The sequence below is a fragment of the Typopeltis vanoorti genome, chromosome 24 (assembly GCF_054136105.1).
Source record: "Typopeltis vanoorti isolate ZY-2024b chromosome 24, IOZ_Tvanoo_1.0, whole genome shotgun sequence".
NCBI classification, from domain to species: domain Eukaryota; kingdom Metazoa; phylum Arthropoda; class Arachnida; order Uropygi; family Thelyphonidae; genus Typopeltis; species Typopeltis vanoorti.
Genome location: NC_143572.1, coordinates 53852905 through 53873899, shown reverse-complemented (window position 1 = coordinate 53873899; position 20995 = coordinate 53852905). Strand labels below are relative to the sequence as shown.

At 36.8% G+C, this 20995-nt stretch overlaps 1 protein-coding gene and 1 non-coding gene across 2 annotated transcripts in view; both read left to right on the top strand.

Annotated features, from left to right (window-relative positions):
* LOC150093215 (leukocyte elastase inhibitor A-like) overlaps positions 1-20995 on the top strand; it is a 92261-nt gene that overhangs the window by 42479 nt on the left and 28787 nt on the right. The window lies entirely within an intron of this gene.
* Positions 16630-16748, top strand: LOC150093216 (5S ribosomal RNA). The gene has a single exon (XR_016550486.1). It is a non-coding gene; the product is annotated as a 5S ribosomal RNA (ribosomal RNA).

The window sequence follows — 20995 nt, the reverse complement described above, 5'->3', positions numbered from 1 at the left end:
GACCATGATGCCTCCTCCTCCAAACCTCACATTAGGCACAACACATTTGAGCAGGTTGTATTTTTCTGGCATCTGTCAGACCCAGACTCGTTCGTCGGACTACCGGATGCGGAAGCGTAATTCATCACTCCAGATAACACATTTCGACTGTTTCAGAATCCAATGGTGGTGCGCGGCACTACTCCATCCAATGCTTGGCGATGCTCTTGCTGATGTTAGGCATGTGTGTGGCTGCGCGGCTATGGAAATTCATATTCTTCAGCTCCCGACGAACGGTGCTAACGTTGCTTGCAGTGGCATTTCGGAACTCACGTGTGTTTCAACCGAGGTCGCCATTGTGCTGTTCTTGTTGAGAAGAAATTTCCTGAACTGAGTTGCAAAGGCGCATCCTATGATAGCACGATGTCGAAAGCCAATCAGCTCCTCAGTACGGCCCAATTTTATTATTAATGTTAATCTATGAAGACCGCAAGACCAGGTGTTTTCTTTTATACCTGTATCAGCCATGGTGTTGATGTATAGAGTCATATCTATTATTAGAAAGGGATGGCTGGATATTTTTGATCAGAAAATATATTTGAACGTGATGCACATTTTTCTTTGTTTGTTTGTTTTTGTTTTTTAAATTAATGATGTCGGTGCGGTAAGGAATTGATTAAACAATTGCAGACGGCTATTTCGTAATTGCTCTCTTGCAGGGGAGATTTATATTATCAGCATACATAATGCGCACACCCATCCTCTGTGCATAAACAATAAACGTTTGCCAGCATTGGCGCATCCAGGGAGGGGGCCAAGGGACCCCCCCCCCAAAAAAAAAAGAAAAAGGAAAAACCACTAGAAAAATTTCCAAAAATCTTTTCCTAATTAAAATTCATCTTTTTTTTAAAAAATTATGTTCTGTCGTGTCTTCTATTTCTATACTACTTATGAATTAGCTGTCAAATAAGGTGGGAATAGCCTATAGCGCTCGGGAATCCTGGCCGCTGTGAGCGCAAGGCGAACGAAATAGTGCAAGTAGTGTAAAGGCAAGGGCCACTACCCATGTTATAAAACTTACTACCTAGCTTATAAAATTGCTTGGTATCTTTAATATACTATATACCCAAGGTAAAAAAAAATTCTACGCACACACACACATATATATATATGTGTGTGTGTGTGTGTGTGTGTATGATATAGGTGAATGACGAAGAAGAGCAATAATTGCAAAGGACTCAATGCGTAAGTTGTATAGGAGGAATAAGGTGCAGTTTCTGGATGTGTAGAGTGAATTTGATGGCCGATAGGTTTTGTATAAGTAGGTTTTGATATATTCAAAATCAGGGAAATTAATGTCGTTAGAGAGGAAGCAGGTGAGGGAAGATGCAAGCACCAATAAAGCAAATAGGTGGTGTGTGTTTATAGAGTCTTTAGTTTCTGACGTTGTAAATAAGAATGAGATTGTGGATACAAAGCATAAGGTTAATTATGGCCCTAACAGGTTTATATCATTTATGTATACTAATTCCAGAAGTATCAGGAACAAGAAGGAGGAATTTTTAGTGTTGGTTAGTTCCTATTGGCGAACATTATTGGTATTAGTGAGACGTGGTTGACTAAAGATGATGTGATTATTGGCATAGAAAGTGAAAGTTACAATATTTTTATGGCGGATAGAACAAAGAGAATGGGGGGGAGGTATTGCTGATGATATCAGATGAGTTGAAGCCCAATAGAGTGCTAGTCCAACAGGAAATCGAAAAAATTGGAAATAGGGATTTTGAAGCTGCCTGGTGTGAGATACAAGCTAATGAGATAAATTATTTGTTGGTTGCTGTTATAGGCCAGGGAATATAAAGGATGATGTAGGTGATATGTATCGAAAATAAATTCAATAAGTAGATGGCGGGTAATTATTATGGTAGCTTTAATTATGGGGATATAAATCGGAAGGAAGAAAGGTCATATGAGCGGAAGGAAATTACCTAAGGCAGTATGTATTGGAAGGAACAAAGAAATCGAGTGCTGGACCTTGTGATTATATCCGAGGATATGTGTATAACTATATATTGCCACCAATCGGTGAGAGCGATCATTCACAATTTTTTGGATGGTACCACGGGAGGATATACTTCAGTAAAAAAAATGTTGTGCATGGGAAGTGGTAAAGGGATGTTTGAAAATACAAGTAGCTAACTGTTTTTACCAAGAATTAAGAGAAATAATAAAGTGGGAATTAAATGGATGAGTTACAGCAGCAAAAGAAAGAATGACAACGTAAAATGACCACAGTACATTCGGATCTTACAGAATCTGGATATCAGTATACAGCTATGGGATTGGGCTGGATATCGGCTCTTGAATTAAAGACAAAATTCAGAACTGGATAGGAATGGGATACTTTATAGGGGGAGGGGGAAAACATGGCTTTTTGAAGGGGTAGGTCATGCTTCAATAACTTACTTTCTATAATAAGGTGACAGCCGAGTTGGATAGAGAGAATGACTACACGATCATACTTTTGGACTTCGCAAAGACGTTTGATAGGAACTTGATGGAGAGATATCAGAGAGTAGTTTATGCAGGTGCACAGTCCTATAGAAGGTTTGCAACAAGTGGCGTGCGTGCCACATGGTTCTGTATTCGGACCACTACTATTTAATTTGTTCATTAATGATATCGGAAATAATATGAGGGGAAATATTCAGTTGTTTGCAGGCGACGCAAAATTAGATAGGGCGATGGTCAATAAGGATGATGTTGATATTTTACAGAATGATTTAAATGGACTGGCAGTATGGGCAGAGTACAACAGATACCAATTTAATGTAATAAAGTGTAAGTTATGTATTTTGGATTAAAACGATTACCAGCTTTGTGCGATATTAATGGGACTATACTCCAGGAATTTCATGAGGCCATGGATTTGGTGGCGTTGGTGGATAGAGAGTTGAAATTCAGGTGGAATATTGCAAAGTAGCTACAACATATGATTGCCTGGTTATTGAGGAACACCCTGACATGCAGTGATAAGAAGGTTATTATTATTCCCCTTTATAAGGCCTTATCTGGATTGTTGTGCACAGATTTGGTTGCTTGGGTTTCTTGGAGATGTGGATGAGGTGAAACGGATTCGGAGGCGAGTAACTAAGATGGTGGCAGGATTGTATGATGTTCCATGTGAGAAGAGATTGAAGATTTGTCAGGTTACAGAAGCCGGTTGATCGGCGGATAAGGGGAGATTCATAGAGACATATAAGTTGCTTGGGGGGGGGGGGAGTTACAGGATTGATGTGGACGAAATATTTTAGTACATCATGAATAATGTGAGATAAACTAGAGGTCATCCATACAAATTGAGTAAAAGTGTCGTTAGCAAGGGAGTGAAGACAAAATTTTTTTCTTTGAGAGTGGTGAATGAGTGGAATGGATTGCCAAAGTCAGCTGTGTGGTGCTTTGTCGGTGAATGAATTCAAGCAAAATATAACAGATATTGTACAGGTATTGACAATTATTGATTAATGTTTTTAAAATAGACCTCCCATGATGAGTCTACGGACTAAATGGAGTGCTGTATATAATAATAATAATAATAAAAATAATAATAAACTGCTCGAGTTAAATCTAAATACCAAATTTCATTAATTTCGCTAGCCAGCCGGAATTATTAATATCGGTTGGAATATTTTTCCAGAAAATTTGAGTATTAAATACGCTGATTCGGAATACGGGATAGTAGCAGTTGTCTGCCGTATTTTCATTTCGCTTTCATCAATGTACGACAGCTAGAGTTCACCAATCTTTTTTGATGATGACGATAATGATGACGATGATGACGACGAAGATAGAGGGTGATTGCCAACCCACTTCCAAAAAACGTAGGGCGAAGAAATGATGCCTACTTCATTTGATAAATAAAAAAATCATAGAGAATTAAAATTATTATTTTTTTTTTTACAAACACATTAGTAGCACATTCAGCATAAATGCTGACCGTTATGAACAGTTTTGCACCAGTTTTTTAAATACATGTACCAATGCTTTTCTTTAACGACGTTTTTATACTCTTTACAGGGAACAATATATTGCATTATCCTTTACAGACAGATAACGTAGCGTGTTGTACAGTTATCATAAAACTCAAATTTCAGTTTAAAAAAAAAAGAGGATGAGTAATAAAATTGCCGAAAAGTAATTAAGGCAAATGGTTTAAAATGCCCAGGACTCTACCCTGTTTGTGAATCTAACTGAAATAATGTGAAAAGTCAGGGGCAATGAAATGCTGTAGAATACTTTTATGCATATTTAAATTTAATGTCGTATCTAATAAGCAATGGCGGCAAAAGGTCTCAGTAGAATAGTTGGAGAAAGATGGGTGTCCTTTGGTTGGTAAAAACATTTGGGTTATATTAATAACACGAGAAACGTCCTCATAAAACTCTGTGGATCCACCATAAGAAACACACGTGATGCCGTTTATACAAGTAAACTCCGAGTATTTTAGACAATTAACGTTCATATTAAATTATGAAACAGTTTTAAAATATTGAACAAAATCAAATACCTGTAATTTGATTTTTTTTTCTTTTTTTTTTATAACTCGATGGACTTATTCGCTTCCTATATTTGCAAAAGATGATGCCCACAAGTTGCTGCTCATCTCCGAAAACGAAAGCTAATTGGTCTCAATGCGGAAGCAACAAAGCAAATTGGTGCAGTGTAATTGATTAATATGCCAGTGCATTTCGTATTAGTAATGTGCCAGAACCGAAGTATAGAAGATTACTTTATTGAACCATTGCTAGCATTCGTGTAATTCTATAAACATTCGAGCTGTTGATACTATCGAAATATACAGGAAATACGAAACATAAATTATTTGATATATTTCATTCAAATACATCAAATAATAAATCAAATAATGATAAATTAAATTACATATTTATTGATGATACTTTTATAAGAGAGAAAGAAACTAATTATAAATACTTGTTTTTTTTACAACAAAATTCTCCAAAATTTTAATTTTTTTGCTTCATCACATTGATTGCGGCAGAATTGGGTCCAGTCGGTCCGATGTTGCAAACAAATTTCATTTCTAAAACTTGAATAGATAAATAAGAATACCTCATATTGTTTCTTAGCCGAATAAGAAACTCAAAGAGTTTCATGCCGAATATAGAAACTATATAAAGTTCGGCGATTCCAAGCGTAAGCAAATACCTGGATAGTGCAGCAACTGACCCTTGAAAGTAGTGCAAGCTGAGGCAACTCATGTAAAAGGTGGAGCAAGCTCCGATCACTATTCTTGATATTTACCCATAATGTAAACTTAACTCCTAGGAGCTGTATTATTGTTCAACATTATGAGAGAAAGTCACTACCCAGACCGGTTTCGACCTTTTTTGAGGTCTCATGAGTGAGTAGGTAGACCATGTTAATACCAAGTTTGTAGCGAACAGAACTTACATTCCTTTAATGAGAATTGCCAAGAGGTTGTCCTAATAATAAATTACTAATTATATGAAGAACCAAAATTCTCATAAAAGGTATGTAAGTTCTGTTCGCTACAAACTTGGTATTAACTAGGTTCTTTCATTTTTTCAATGTCACCACCTGGATAATATACTCTTGCAAAGTGCTCGCTCAGTAATTTCACTATATCTACTGATTCAGTGACCTCCTTACCATTGGCATTCCTTAAAATCATTCTGCCGTGTACAGTTTTTTTTTTTTTTGCTTGCAGCATATTGAAAGAACTATTTGGGATTCTCTTTAGCTTGCATAGCTAGTTTCCTTTCATAATCCGCTTTTGCTTTTTTTACCACACTCGTTACCCTTCTGGCGTGCGCTTTATGCCGTTCGTGTGCCTGCGGTCACCTTTCTCTTTAAATTCCCTTCACAGTTGTTTCTTTTTTTTTTTGCAGCTCCAGCTTAATGGTGTGATTCATCCATTTAACCCCTACTTGTTTTACTATTCAGATCCTACGTATACAATCAGCCATAACCTCCTGTAAATGCTCCTTGACCACTTCCCATGTTCTATCGACATCCAGCCCTTGCAGTTGTACATGCCATGGTACTGATCCAAGCAATCTCCTAAGCTTGTCATACTTGCCAGCACGGTAATTCCACATATACCCTGTCTTAATCGAAAATTCCACACCTTTAGCCGCCTGGGAGGTAGCTAAAGGTGTGGAAAAAGACCTTATGATTACTCTCACCAATAGGTGACAACATGGTCATATTCATTACAGTCAAATTCTCAGATGCTATTACCAGGTCAAGCACTCTCAAACCCCTAGTATTTTCAATGACATGCTGTGTCAGATAGTTATCCCTTAATAATTGAATAAAATCTATTTCCTTCCTCAGATGTGTCCTCTCCTCCTTCCAATCAATGTTTCCATAGTTGAAATCCCCTATAATAATTACCCTCCTTCCACTGATTGCGTCTATTTGTCTATGCCTACTATCTCCACCATCTATTCCATCACCTGGTCTATAGCAGCACCCAACTGTATATTTTGTTCTGCATTCTTAATCTCACACCAAATAGCCTCAAATGAGCTCCTTTCACTGTCCTGCAATACAACTTCATTTCTCCTTAGCTGCAGCTCATCAGCTATCATCAATAACACTCTCCCTCATTTTATTCTCTCTGTCCTGCCTAAACACACTATACCCTACACATTCATTATCATCTTCCGTCAGCCATGTTTCACTAATGTCAATAACCTGTGACCAGGAAGAGCCAATGAAGGCCAAAAATTCTTTCATCTTGTTCCTAATACTCCTGCCATTAGTATACATGAAATGCAGAGGTCTCTTTGTCCCACCCCTATCTTGATGCGTTATTCTAACTATCCCATTCCGATTGCTTGTCCTTAGTACTGGCTCTGGTACATTATGTACATTCTTACACTCAACTGTCTCACTGATGTCCGCATATCTACTCCCCCCCCCCCTCCTTGGTAGTTCTAGTTTCCCTGGTTCTGCACATCTATTTTCACTTCATTCAGCAACACGTTTTCCAGTCTCCGCACACCAAATCCATTCAAATACAGGCCATCCATCTTGTATAAATCCTTTCGCCCATCAAACTCATTCCACACCACACCGTCTGCATAACCTGCGCATAAAGTCATTTGCGATTATGGCCCTTCTTCTAAACTCCTCTCTATCGTACTGCGGAAACAGGCTCACCATCCTAACTCTGTCACTCTTTTCTTTCGCTACCTTTAACAATACTTTCACGTCCTCTCTCATAAAAAATTTATCTCCTTTCAATTCATTCGTATCCGCCACAACTATCAATTCTTTCACCCTCTGTTTTTGCGCTCTAATACTCTCACTTACATCCTTAAATTTTGCACCCGGTAAGTACGATTTAGTTAAACTCCCATCTATCACTCCTCTTAATAATGAGTCACCATGCAGCACTCTTTCCTTCATTTCTGAAATTCTCCCACTCTTATGCTTATTTTTACTTTCAAACACTTGTTTATTTCGGTTAGCCAAGGCACTCTGGAAAGTGCCTTGCAGGTGCTCCAACTGCCACTGCGCACTGTGTATCACTCCGCGCAACCTAACGATCTCACGCCCTACAAATAATTCCTCATTTTTTTCATCTTTTAAACCGTTTTCTCTCTATATATATAGTTGCTTTCACTCTATCTCTCTCTATATATATATATAGTTGCTTTCACTCTATCTCTCTATATATATAGTTGCTTTCACTCTATCTCTCTCTCTTTGATAACCGCTCTCATTGTCATCCTGTACAACATCGCAATCCCCTATCAAGCCACTATTTCACTTACATTCTGGCTTCCTTCAACCATAACTATCTCACGACCTGACAGATACTTCAATTCCTCACTTTGCTTACACTTGCTGCACATTCTCCCACCACTATCACTTTCCATCCAAACTCCAGCCTCCTTTGGGAATGCATACATCCCACACTTATCACATTGGACAAACTCCCTCACATTACAGTTTTTGAACAAAGGCGTGGTATTTTTGGACGCCATTATCTTACGTCGCATTGGCGCCATATTCAAATCTATGAAACGTATCGTTAAAATACTATGTTAAATAAAACGGAATTCACACCAAAATCACACAGACACAACAAAAATAAACAATACTACGTTAAGATTTAAACCAATATTCCAGTTTTCACTCAAAATTATACTTAGATTTCGGGAGCCCTCTGAAAATACTACAGCCCTCTCAATTTATTACGTAGATCTGTTGGTATAAGATATCCTTTGGTTGATCTGGTTTCAAATCCCGTGTAGTAATTTAGCCGCTCTCATACGGTTCGGTAGGTCCCCCGCCCCCCTTTTAAACTTCATTTACAGGCAGTGCAGTTAGGATTAACCTCCCTATGTTTCTAAGCAGCCAGGTTACTTGGCCGTGGCAGCGCGTTGAGCCTAACAAGAAACGGAAGATGGGTGGATTGTTTATTTATTACATTATTATTATTCATTTCTTCGAATTATTGTTTTTTTTTTCAGGTAAGATGGAGTATTATTAGTTATTTTCTATATTTGTTTTTTGGTCTGCATGAAGCGGGCCAAAAATATAATGGCTGGGTATTATAAATAATTAATCATTTAGTCCATAACATCTATATTAAGTTTGCAACTACCTCTACTGAGAACACCTGGATAACGTGCGGTGTCCCGACGCTCTCACCGTGGCATAGATGTTTTGGAATGTCTTTAGGTAGTAGATGAATTTGTTCGTCTAATACGAGATCAGTCTTTGTTATTCAAATCCCGTGTAGGAAGCAAGGAAATTTTATAGAATATTTCAAATGAAGGTTGGTTATTGGTCTCATACAAAGGCCGAAGGATTTTGTTTTCCAGAAACTCGGATTCTGACTGAATATACCATATTCACCAGACATACTAGCTATCATAGCCTCCGTTGCTTTCGATGTAATTTCAACCAAACGAAGTCCCTACTTAGAAGAAGTGTAAGGTAAACATTCAGTATTTAATGTTTACAACATGAATGATGTTAAAGAGTTATTCAGGTAAAGAATCGCGTTTACTTTATTTTTTTGTTATTTAATACCTGCATCTATATATTACCTATATGTATTACAGATTAACAACTAGTTCTCTCATTTAAAAAAAAAATAAAAAAATTAACCGATTCCAAATTACGTTCTTAATATTATTCATTAAGTTTAAAACTTTACGAATTGATTTCTGGAGAATATACTGCATGTTTTTATAATTACCTTTGATAATTAAGGTGCCTTTTTATGTCTATTAATCGCATATTACAGACAAATACAGAGCGCCTCCGTAGCGCAATTGGAAGAACGCCGGTACACTGCACCCTTCGATTGGAACAGGCCTAAGTTCGATTCTCGTCACGACGAGAGGAATCTTTATTTGCACGATTTCAATCGAAGGTGAGTTAGCCGATCTCATACGGAAGTAGCAGGATTTTTTCTCGCGGAAACTCAGGTTTTTCATCCCGCATACTGACAAATCGGCCCTTCAGAACGCACGCAATTTACAGACAAAAAAACACTAGTTGTGGTGGCCGGTAGATGGCGATGATGGAGATGATTCGTAGTAGAGGTTCGGTGTAGTGGTTGAGACAGCGGTAAGTGTCCTCCAGCGATGAGTCTTCGGATTCCTTGGAGGTTTCAGGAATAATAATAAAAAATCGGTCCTTCAGAACACAAGCAATTTACAGACAAAAAATACTATTAGATCTCTATAAGTCTGGTTTATCTGTTTTCCTAGGATGAAATACTGTGCTTCATGCAGACCAAAAATAAAATATAGAAAATAACTAATAATAATAAACTAATAATAAATAAACTATTCTTAAGGTATTAAGAATAGTTTATTTATTATATTATATTATAATTAAGAATATTAAGGTATTCTTAATTATAATGAAGAGCAAAAGACTTCAATTCGGCGACATGAACTTATTTAAGTTAAGGGATATTATATCCCATATTGTTTCTTAGCCGAATAAGAAACTCAAAGAGTTTCATGCCGAATATAGAAACTATATAAAGTTCGGCGATTCCAAGCGTAAGCAATTAAGTAAGCAAATTCCAAGCGTAAGCAATCATCTTCGTTCATCACAATCCCGTTTATACGGGATTGTGATGAATGAAGTGGAGTGGAGTAGTCTATTACAGAACCTTAATATACATACATATGTAGGTTTGGATTGTATACCGGCACGGGTCTTACGTGAAGCGGCTAAAGAATTATCAGTGCCCTTGGCCATGTTGTTTAATCTGAGTCTCGGGTCTGGTTTAGTCCCGAAGGTGTGGAAAGAGGGGAAATAGTTCCACTGCATAAAGGAGGTTCCAAGACTCTTGTTGCAAATTACCGACCGATCAGCATATCAGGAGTCGTTGTCAAGGTCTTGGAGAAAGTAGTCAAGGGAAAAATACAGGAATGGATTAATGAAAATTAGATACTGTGTGGGGGACAGCACGGCTTTGTGAAGGGTAGATCATGCCTCAGTAACTTGTTCAAGTTTTATAACACAGTGACGGCTGAACTGGATAAGGATAATGGGTTTACAGTGGTACTGCTGGACCTGGCTAATGCATTTGACAGGATACCACATGGAATTCTAATCCGTAAACTGCAACATATGGGAATGGATATAGGGTTGGTGAGATTATTATCATTTGACACCTCCAGGGAGTCCAAAGACTCATCGAGGGATCAAAGAGTAATTTATTCAGGAGTAGAGTCCAAAAGACGGCCTGTGACTAGTGGTGTGCCACAGGGTTCTGTTCCTGGACCACTGCTGTTTAATCTGTTCATTAACGATATAGGGAAGGATCTAAGCGGAACAGTTCGTTTGTTCGCTGATGATGCAAAGTTGGGTAGAGCGATAGTGAATGCAGAAGATATCAAAATCTTGCAGGATGACTTGGATAGATTGGAGTTCTGGGCTAAGGAGAATGGATGTCAATTTAATGTGACAAAATGTAAGGTTATGCATTTTGGGGTGAAAAGATTAGCAGCAGTATACCACATTGGTGGAACTGTACTCCAGGAGATTGATGAGGCCAGGGACTTGGGAGTGTTGGTGGATAGGGAGATGAAGTTTAGAGGACGCATTGCAAAAGTAGCTAAATCAGCTCATCAACTCACTTGGTTGTTGAAAAATACCTTGACGAGCAGAGACAAGCAAGTTATTGTACCTCTGTACCGAGCCTTGATAAGACCTCATCTCGACTACTGTGCCCAGATTTGGTCATCTAGGTTTCTTCTTGATGGGGAGGAGGTCGAGAGGATCCAGAGGCGAGTGACCAAGATGATAGCGGGTCTATGGAATGAACATTATGAGAACAGGTTGAAGATTTGTGGGTTGCAGAAATTAGTTGATAGGCAAAAAAGGGGAGATATGATTGAGACATTCAATTTGCTAAATGGTTTCTATGGGATTAATTCAGAGGATATTTTTGAGAAGGACTGGTGGTGGGAGGACTCGGAGCCATCCATGGAAGCTGGGCAAGAGGGTGGTTAGTAAGGGTGTTAGAGCTGGCTTCTTTACTTTTAGAGTGGTAAATGAGTGGAATAAGCTGCCAGAGTCTGTTGTTGCTATGACAGTGAGTGAGTTCAAGGCAAGGTATGATAGGTAATGTGAGAATGGCATATAGTTGTGTGGACATGATGTTTAAGGCCTCCCTCAATGAGTCTAAGGACTCCCTGGAGTCGCCCGTTTTTTTTTTATTATTATTTTTTTAAATTTTTTTTGATTGATTGCTAAAATATTTATTCATACAATAAACAACTTGTGTGACATTGCACCTTATAATTTTACAGAGTTCAGCACTAAGTGCTGCAATTCCTACATTGGTTTTCAATTAAATTTTTTAATAATACTTTTTTGCCTTTATATTATGTATTTACAACACATGTTCTTCTAATATTAACAATGAAGATTAAACAGAATTTTTTGTATAATTTTTTATTTATTTTATTATTTTTTTTTTTTAAAGTTTGAGAAAAAGTGATTATACATACAAATTTCTGCATTTGCTTATAAGGATTACTTGTAGATGAGTGAGGCAAGTTAATCCCACCTACTTCGAAGCTTGGGTTAGCTCTTATGAAGAGGATGGGATTTAGCCATCACTATTTGTGTTGTTGCTACTGTTTATGTATGGGATGTAGGCATTGGATGCTAGTGATTTGTGATGTGTATATTAGTGTTAATGGTTTCTTAACTTTGTTTGTATATTTTCCAGAGTTCGTTTTTTAATGTTCTGTAGTTATCTACGTGTTTTAACTTTCTTGGTAGGTTGTTGAGTTGCGTGGGTATCTGATGTGATCTCACAAAAGAACCGTATGAGTTGTTGAAGGGTGTGGAGATGTAGAGTTGTTGTAAGTCGTGTTGTTATGTGTCTCTGTTGTTTCGATAGGTGATGTTGAAGTAATTCCTTGTTAATGTCATGTAGTGTTTCAGGTTTTTAATGCTCGGAATTCTGTGTATCGCCATGTGCTTGTCGGATATTGGTTGTTGCGTGTAAGGTGTCCAGATCACTGTTGACACGATTTTCCTGTGTAGTGTTTCTAATTTTGTTAGGTGGCTGTTTGATGTATTTGCATAGACTGTTATTCCGTATCTGAGTAGGGATTCGCAGATACTGTGATATAGGAGTTTTTTTATGTTGGGTGGAATAATGTCTTTAACTTGGAAGAGTTTTGCTGCCTTAATAATTAATTAATTACGGTTAATAAAAATATTAACCGTAATAATAATAATAATAATATCTTTTCTTCTTTTTTTTCTTATATAGAATTTACTATAAAAATACATAAAAAACTTCTCTAAAATTTTTTACTTCTTGTCAATAAAAAGAGAAAAAAATCCCTGACTTTGGTAATTCCATCAGGGATTGATCCTTTTGGGCGAGCTGGTTGGTGCTTAATTTCTTTGATTATCGCTGAGTATTAATTAATTACGAAATGTAATAATAAAAGAAATCGAATAAACTAACCATACATTAAAACTCTTCTATTAATTTTAAGCGAATATAATTTTTTCAATTTATGCTACGAATACTGTGAGATTTACAAATAAGGTTTTAGATTAATAACTAAAATAAAAAGAAATTTCCAATTACCAGCAATATTAAAAAAGGAAAGAAAAAAAACGAGAAAAAAAGTTCAATTTCCTATTTGAGATCGTTATAAAGAAATCAGTTGATCTAATGGTAATAATATTATCCTTATCTTAAAGGACAATTAAGTGAAATAATCTAAAATAGACACGGTATCCACTACAGTGTATATTTTAATATCCACTTCTTTATACGAGTCTTATTCCGCCTGTATAGAATGCTAGCATTCTGAAATAAAATGTATATAAAGTGAACCTTACTACTTTTACTTTACTTACTTACTACTTAATCCTAAAAAATAAAATCCGGTTTGATTTCCATCATATAATGAAGTATGCGATCCACGTGATTCAGTCGGTCTCATAACCAGAAACTCGGTATTCCTCCCACAACAACAACAACAACAACAAACAGGGAACGCACAATTAACAGACAAAAAATGTTCTTCGCGATGAGTCCCTGAGACTCCACGAAGGGCATGTAATAATAATGATATTAATTAATTAATCATCATCATCATCATCATCGTCATGCATATCAAGGATTTAGGCCTAGCGTGGCCTGTTCCGGTCTTAGAAGTGATCGTTGAATCTTTTAAGAGGACGTCCTGGTTTTCTTTTTCCTAATGGCTTGTACTTTAAGGCTCATTTTGGTAATCTTTATATTTTCATTCTTTGAGCGCGTTCCATCCATTTATGTTTATATTTTTTAATTTTTTCTATTACTGGTTCTTGGTTTAATTCTTTCATAATTTCTTCGTTTCTTTTGTGATCAAATAGAGTATACCTTGCAGTTTTTCTCATAAACTTCATTTCTGCTGTTGTTAATCTTTGTTTGTCTTTTTGTTTTATTGTCCAGATTTCACTTCCATACAATAAGACTGGTAGGGCTAATGTATTGTATACTTTTAGTCTGGTTTGTTCTAATTAATTAATTAAATCATCATATTTAAAAATATATTAACGTTCATAGAATTAAAATTCCAAAATATGAGATATTCATAGATCATTTGCAGTAAGTCAAAATTTCAACTGTTATTTGTTTCATTTTCGCAAATTTTCGCGAGATATTTCCCGTTTAATTTTGTGATTTCATGATCAAATTTTGATGTTTTTTTATGAATTTTCATCGTGCAGAAGTAGCCAGTTTTAAAAGGAATCGTAGAGGTGTTCTGAATTAAACATTATGAGAATATTTTGAAGTAGTTGTTCAGGACAAGTACAGTAAAATATCTGTTTCTGGCTTGTGTAACTGCGGGACATAGAACATTGTTTCTCGCATTGTTCATCTTCCCTTCGGTTGGAAAGATCTGGGTTACAGGAGTAATTTATTTTCCCATTCTGGAAACTCAATTTTTGATTATCGAAACACAGAAACAGGTCGGAAAACAGACAGTTAGCAGACATATATTAATTAATATATACTAGGCATCAATGGCCTAGTTGTAATTGTATTTATTTATTATAAGCGCATGCTAACCACGAAAGATTGTAAACCTAAAATGCCCCTTTGATACTTACGAGTGAAATAATCTAAATAATCTAACCTAATCTAATCTGAATAATCTGAAATAATCTCGTACATCGTAGGGTGAGCTAAGAGTTAGATAAGTTGGAAATGTTGTTTTAATAACCAAACAGGGAAACTTTGCCCGATAGTAGTTGCCTCCTCCGTAATTTTAACCACTCTCAAAATCATTATTTAACCCTAAAGAAAATTGCTTCCTGATAAAAGTATCGCTCCCCCACTCTTGTCTACAGCTGAAAATATATGACCCTCAGTTGCTTTATAATTTTCTATTATAATACTATATTCTGCTAAGAAATATAACAAAAGAAACAACGACTTTAGATAGTTTTAAATTTACAATCTAAATATTACTATTTCGGTTGTATATAATTTTAAGTGAATTCTGAAAAATACCAGAAGCCTGGAATAACCGAGTTAGAATATCAGCGTACACCGATTGAGGAGAAGAAAGAGAGAGAGAGACAAGTCCTAATTACCACCATAGTAATCCTAGTAAATATACTAGGTTCAGAGTAGAGATTAAATCACAATAAGCCTTTCTACATGAAGATACATATGCTGGCTGCTTGTTGTTGAAAACTTGATGTTGAGAAATCTTGATGTTTGTGAATATTTAATTCTGATGAAGACAAATTCCATCCACAGAAAAGTTTCGAAGGTTTCAAAATATTTCCTCAACAAATATATGATTGATCTCTGTATATATATATATATATATATATATATATATATATATATATTAAATCATCAGCACTCATCTTGATTGGTCCAATGCAGTTAATTGCAGGATAACTTTGAATACTTCTGCAGTGGGGGAACAGTCGGTTTGTTTTAGGATTTATTAGAAAACAACAGTGAAGGAGGATGCTATATTTCATTTTCATTTTTTTCTTCATTACTGATACCTCCAGGGAGTCCAAAGACTCATCGAGGGAGGTCACCTACTCTACAGCTCTCTGTCTCCACCACTCAATCCACCAACTACACCAACGCCATCTGCCGCCCACCACCACTACTAGTATTTTTCACAGACAATCACAAACATCCATGCTCATGGTGGGATTCGAACCCGCAGTCTTTCGGCTGGAGAGCGGATATGCTAACCACTCGGCCAACCAGGCCGGCATTTTTATTTCAAAATACTAAGGTGAGAGCCAGTAGCGCACCCAGAGGTGGACCAAGGGGCCCATTCCCCCCCCAAAGAAAAAGAAAAAAAAAACACTAGGAAATGTCGCAAAAATCTTTTCCTAATTAAAATTCAATTCTTTTTTCATTATTATTTATGTTGTGTCGTGTCTTCTATTTCTCTACTAATGAATTAGCGATCACTGCAGATGCTCAGTCATAGGTCGTATGCGACGCCTACTGTGTATTCTCAATTTCTACTCAACTCGACCCCCCCTCCCCCCAAGATTAAATCCTGAGTGCGCCACTGATGGGGAATAACGAATAAAGCTAAAGTCAGTAGTTCTGCTGACTGCCGAAGAGGCATACACCATAGAATAGGCGAAACATGAATTACTGCAGTAGAAAGTGCGGAAGAACACACGCTACCGCTAAGACTAAAGTTGAAAAGGAAAGAAACCAAATACAATCCTTGCTATATAGCATAGGGAGTGGTTTTATTTTTATTACACTGAACAAATTTATTTCTAGAACATTCATGTACTTTTATTATTTGTAATACGTGTCATTTTCTTCAATAAAATCTTTTTCACGTAACCGTTCATTATCATAATTTGCTTTATAATTTATGAATTTTTATAGCGTATCTGTGAAAATAGGAAAATTGTTAAATCCTAGAATAATTTAAAAAATCTAGGGTTTTCAGCCAAAAGACAGTTGCTCGTCCATAGCAGTAGTGTCATGGAAGGAGTTATAATACTAAATCCGACAAAAGAGCTTACAAGTACACTAATTTAATAGGAAGTGTGTTAAGCTGTGGTAGCTCAGAAAACCAAACTACGAGGGAACTGTTTGTCAACGGTCATCGCGCGCTGAATGCACCGGTTCTCGTCCGATCACCGAAGTTAAGCAGCGTTGAGCTCGGTTAGTACTTGGGAGGGTGACCACCTGGGAACACCGAGTACCGTTGGCAGCTTTTTTTTTTTTGTCCTTCTCCTGATTTTGATTTATATAGGTTTTATGATATCTTTTTTGAATATGATATTTTTAAGATATGATTTTTTTTTTCTTCCACTGATGCACTCATATAGGTTTTACGATATCTTGTATAAAATTTGTACTAGAAAAATTCACATCGCGAAAAAAAAAAAAGAAAATAAACACAGGTCATAAAATAGCACCTGACAGACATTTTTACGAAGGTAATTTCACTGTTTACTCACTAAAATACCAAAAGAATTCAAAATAGGAGAAGCTTCTCCCTAAACCCCTGCTCCCCACCAAAAAAAAAAGAAAGGAAAAAAAAAAAACACCAGAAAAATTTCCAAAAATCCTTTCCTAATTATAATTCCTTTTTTTTTATTTATTTATGTTTTGTCGTGTCTTCTATTTCGATACTACCTTATGAATTAGCGGTGACATAAGGTGGTAATACCCTATAGCCCTCGGGAATCACGGCCGCTGTGAACGCAAGGCAAACGAATTAGTGCTCGGGCGGACCGTGCGCTACTTCGTTTGCCCGAGCCGGGCCAGAGGAGATCACGAGTATCATGTATTGGCGATCACTGCAGATCGTAGCTCAGTCATAGATCGTATGCAATGTGTAGTGTGCATTCTCAAATCGTCTACTCATTCCACCCTCGAAGATTAAATCCAGAGTGCGCCACTGGTGAGAGCAATGGTATTTAGATAGCTGACTTTTCTCTGTCTTTTTCTGGTCTGGCTACAGGATGGATCTAGGCCTGCTTCAACGCTGTAAGTAGATGCTAGTATATACGAGTATGTATATACAGTAGACACATAAACAAATACACACTTATGTTTTCTACTTTAACAAAAAAATCCTGGATGGACTAGTTCTCATGAGTAAAAAATGCCATTAATTCACATTACATCAACGGGGTTAGATTTTTTTCGCTATAAATGTTCAAAACTGAAAGATCAAGTCGTCCTAATCATCATCATCTCTCTCAAGGGTGATCCCTAATTCTATCTACGATAAGAAAACAATACCTCCTAGCCTTCGCAGTCTGAAAAGCGAACTGAAGTTCGCTTTTCAGACTGCGCCAATATGTTGGGGAAGAGGAGATGTGAAAAAGAAATCTCTTGCACCAAAAGCCTGTTATATCCGTATAAAACCATTTCTTGAAAAGACAAACTCCTATAAATAGACATTTTGATATTTTGACCTGGAAATTTCCAGGAATTGAGCATCCTACGGACCCACGGAAACATCGACCAAACATATACGAAATTTTCAGACGTAATATAGAAAGATACTTCTTACAGTTTGCAATATGATGCATCTTCAGTTTCTTACGGAGAAAGGATTAGTTCTCACACTCGTGAACTATGAAACGTGGCACATGCGAAACGAAATGTAGTATTCATAGACCAAGTAACTACTGTTGCATTGAACATCGGCATGCTTGTATTGTCCTATCTTCAGAATCTCGTATTTCTTTATCAAACTGCTATCTCAATACACTTGTACAAACAGTGTACGTGACTTTCAGAACATCGATAAAAGTTTCACACACACTGTCGCTGTTTCCATTGTCCACATGAATTATGGCTTGCTCGCCAGGGTGAAACAAGCAACCTCCTCAAGCAATAATTAAGTATGCCGAAGGCATCCACAAGTGATAAATAATTCCCCGACATGTTCTTGGAAACTTATAGGCATTTTGTTACTGAAGGACATTTGATTCGAAGTGTAACTTTTATCGACTTCTGCAGATGTTCTTCCTGTGTATTAGCGTAATCAAAATATGTTTGTTGAACCTTGTTAACCCATTTTAAACCAGAATGAATTCATAATTACAAAAAGCAATGAATTTAGAATTACATTTTTTTTTTAAAATTTTGTACTTAAATAAAATGTTCGACAGAAAAAAACGGGAAAGTTTTTGTTGCAATAACCAAATAATCTTCGGCCAGCAAAGTATAAACATAATCATACGTAGCTGTGGAGTTGGATACTTTTTTTTGGCCGATTTTATTCAACATATTATGCATGCCAAACTTGAACATTAAATCCAATTAATAATAATAAAACTAGAGCATTCTGAAAATAGACAAAACTTTTCCAAAAAGGCCTTTCTTCTTCTTCCTTGCAAATGGATGCCGCATTGGTCAATCAAACTATGAATATAGTTTGTTGTAAAAACGAATATAGTTCACGCCGCTGAAAGTCTCATGAGAAATTCAACCTAATCAGACTAAAATGAAAGAGAATGGACACACTCCATTGCAAACACCTCTGCTGGTCTCCTGGTTCAACTGATTTGGAATTTGCTTCTTATTTCATACGTTGTTTTCATCAGAATTTTAGTCCAAGTGAAAACAGCAGGGAGGGATGCTTCGCAGACACTACACGTTAAACACTTCAACCGATTTCTACGGAGTAAAAATTATGCTTACAATCGTCTGAAAGCTTCGTTCCAATTTGTCTAAAATAAAGGGGGTGAAGGGAGAAATGTAGAGCGTTGTTCTCCCGCACACATACCTCTATAAGGTTCATTGTTCGATCGACTATTTTGAAATATAGTTATTTCTTATGTTGCAAAAGTGCTCCTCACACAACAATTTCTGCACAGTTCGACCATAATGGAGGGCGGAGCTATAAAGGGAAGAGAAAAAAGTAAAATAACACAGACAGAGTTACAGGTCGAATCGTTCAGCCGATTTCGACAATTTATTCCTTGACTAAATTGTCCACTTCATCCACATAAAGAGTTGACATGTCATTGAAAAATGTTTCACGTGTGTTAAGTACTGAGGAAGAAGATATTTTTAGAAGCTGTCTTAAGTAACATTAATATTTGAATTGTTGAGAATGTAAATACCGTTCTGAAATTCGAGCCATTTCAGAACGGCTTCCTTCAGTACTTGATTTTTTTTATATATACGATGATTTTTTATGAGACAAATAATTTTAAGAATATACAAATATTGTTGTTATTATTATTATTTATTATTATTATCATCATCATTTCAAATTGTTTTGAAATGATGATGATAAAAACGGAGTGAAGCAAAGATGTTTCTTCTTGAAAGCGGATTTGAACCAAGGATTAGTTTAACAAACAAAACGACAACAACAAAACTATTATATATAGTATTCCCACTAGAGAGCTTGGCGTTAACATTAATCCGTGTTATGTATAATACAATTTTATATCAGAATTGGATTTTTAATTGTTAGTACGTTTACTGTTTTTCCCCAGACGATGACGGTGTCTACTACTCAAGGGTTGCTATGCAATCAACTGTAAAAATATTTATGTAGCTCTAAAAGTCCAAATATTTTTGCATAAAGTTTACCAAGGTCGAGCCCAGTAAGACCTGTGACTTATAAATAGATGTATGTTATATGTAAATAATCCCAATGGGAATTTGTATATTGCTCTATGCCAAATAAGGGAATATTCTAGAAGGTGTAGTATTAAGGCAATACATTGCCACTACTAAACATTATATTTAGAGCTTTGTAAAGGCGTCAAACTTTGTGCATGTTCGACATGGGAAGTTCAAGGTCAGTGCTAGGACGACCGACAAAAGCTTCAAAGGAGTCGCTGCCAGAACGAATAGGATTTAGGGAGTGTAGGAGAAAAACAAAGGAAGGGTCAGTCAAAGAAAAGGATTAAGGGATTTCGCCGAAATGTTCGGGATTCACATATCTCCGCACAAGGATTCGGAAGTGACCGAATAAAAGGCGTGGGCGAAAAGATCGCGGGATCGGTTCGAGAAATTTTCGTCAAGGATCCAGAGGTCAGGATCGAGAAGTCGCCAACGGTTGTCCGGCAGATGTAAGCCATTGAGGACGCGACGTCGGGAGAAATTATGCCAGTGATTTAAAAGAAAGATGACGAGGAGCCGATCCGCCAGGCAAAACTGATAGTCGATGACGAATTGACGAGTTTTCGCCGGGAGCTGCTGTCAGAGGGAAGAAATTGCTCCGTTAATCCAACGCGCATGCAAGCATTCCACAAGCCGATAATCTTCGCCCGAAGTGCGGCAGTACAGCGTCCCAAGGAAACATCAGTGACCCATCGCCGGAGTAAAGAGGGATTGAAAAAAACCTGACACGAACGGAAGTCCAGTTCGAAGCCAAGTATACAGAGGGTAGCAGCTATAAAGTGAGTTGACCCGTTCGTTAAATTTTCTTGAGCTTTTAAGAGAACACTTATTAATGGACTGTAAGTAGAAGCTGATCTA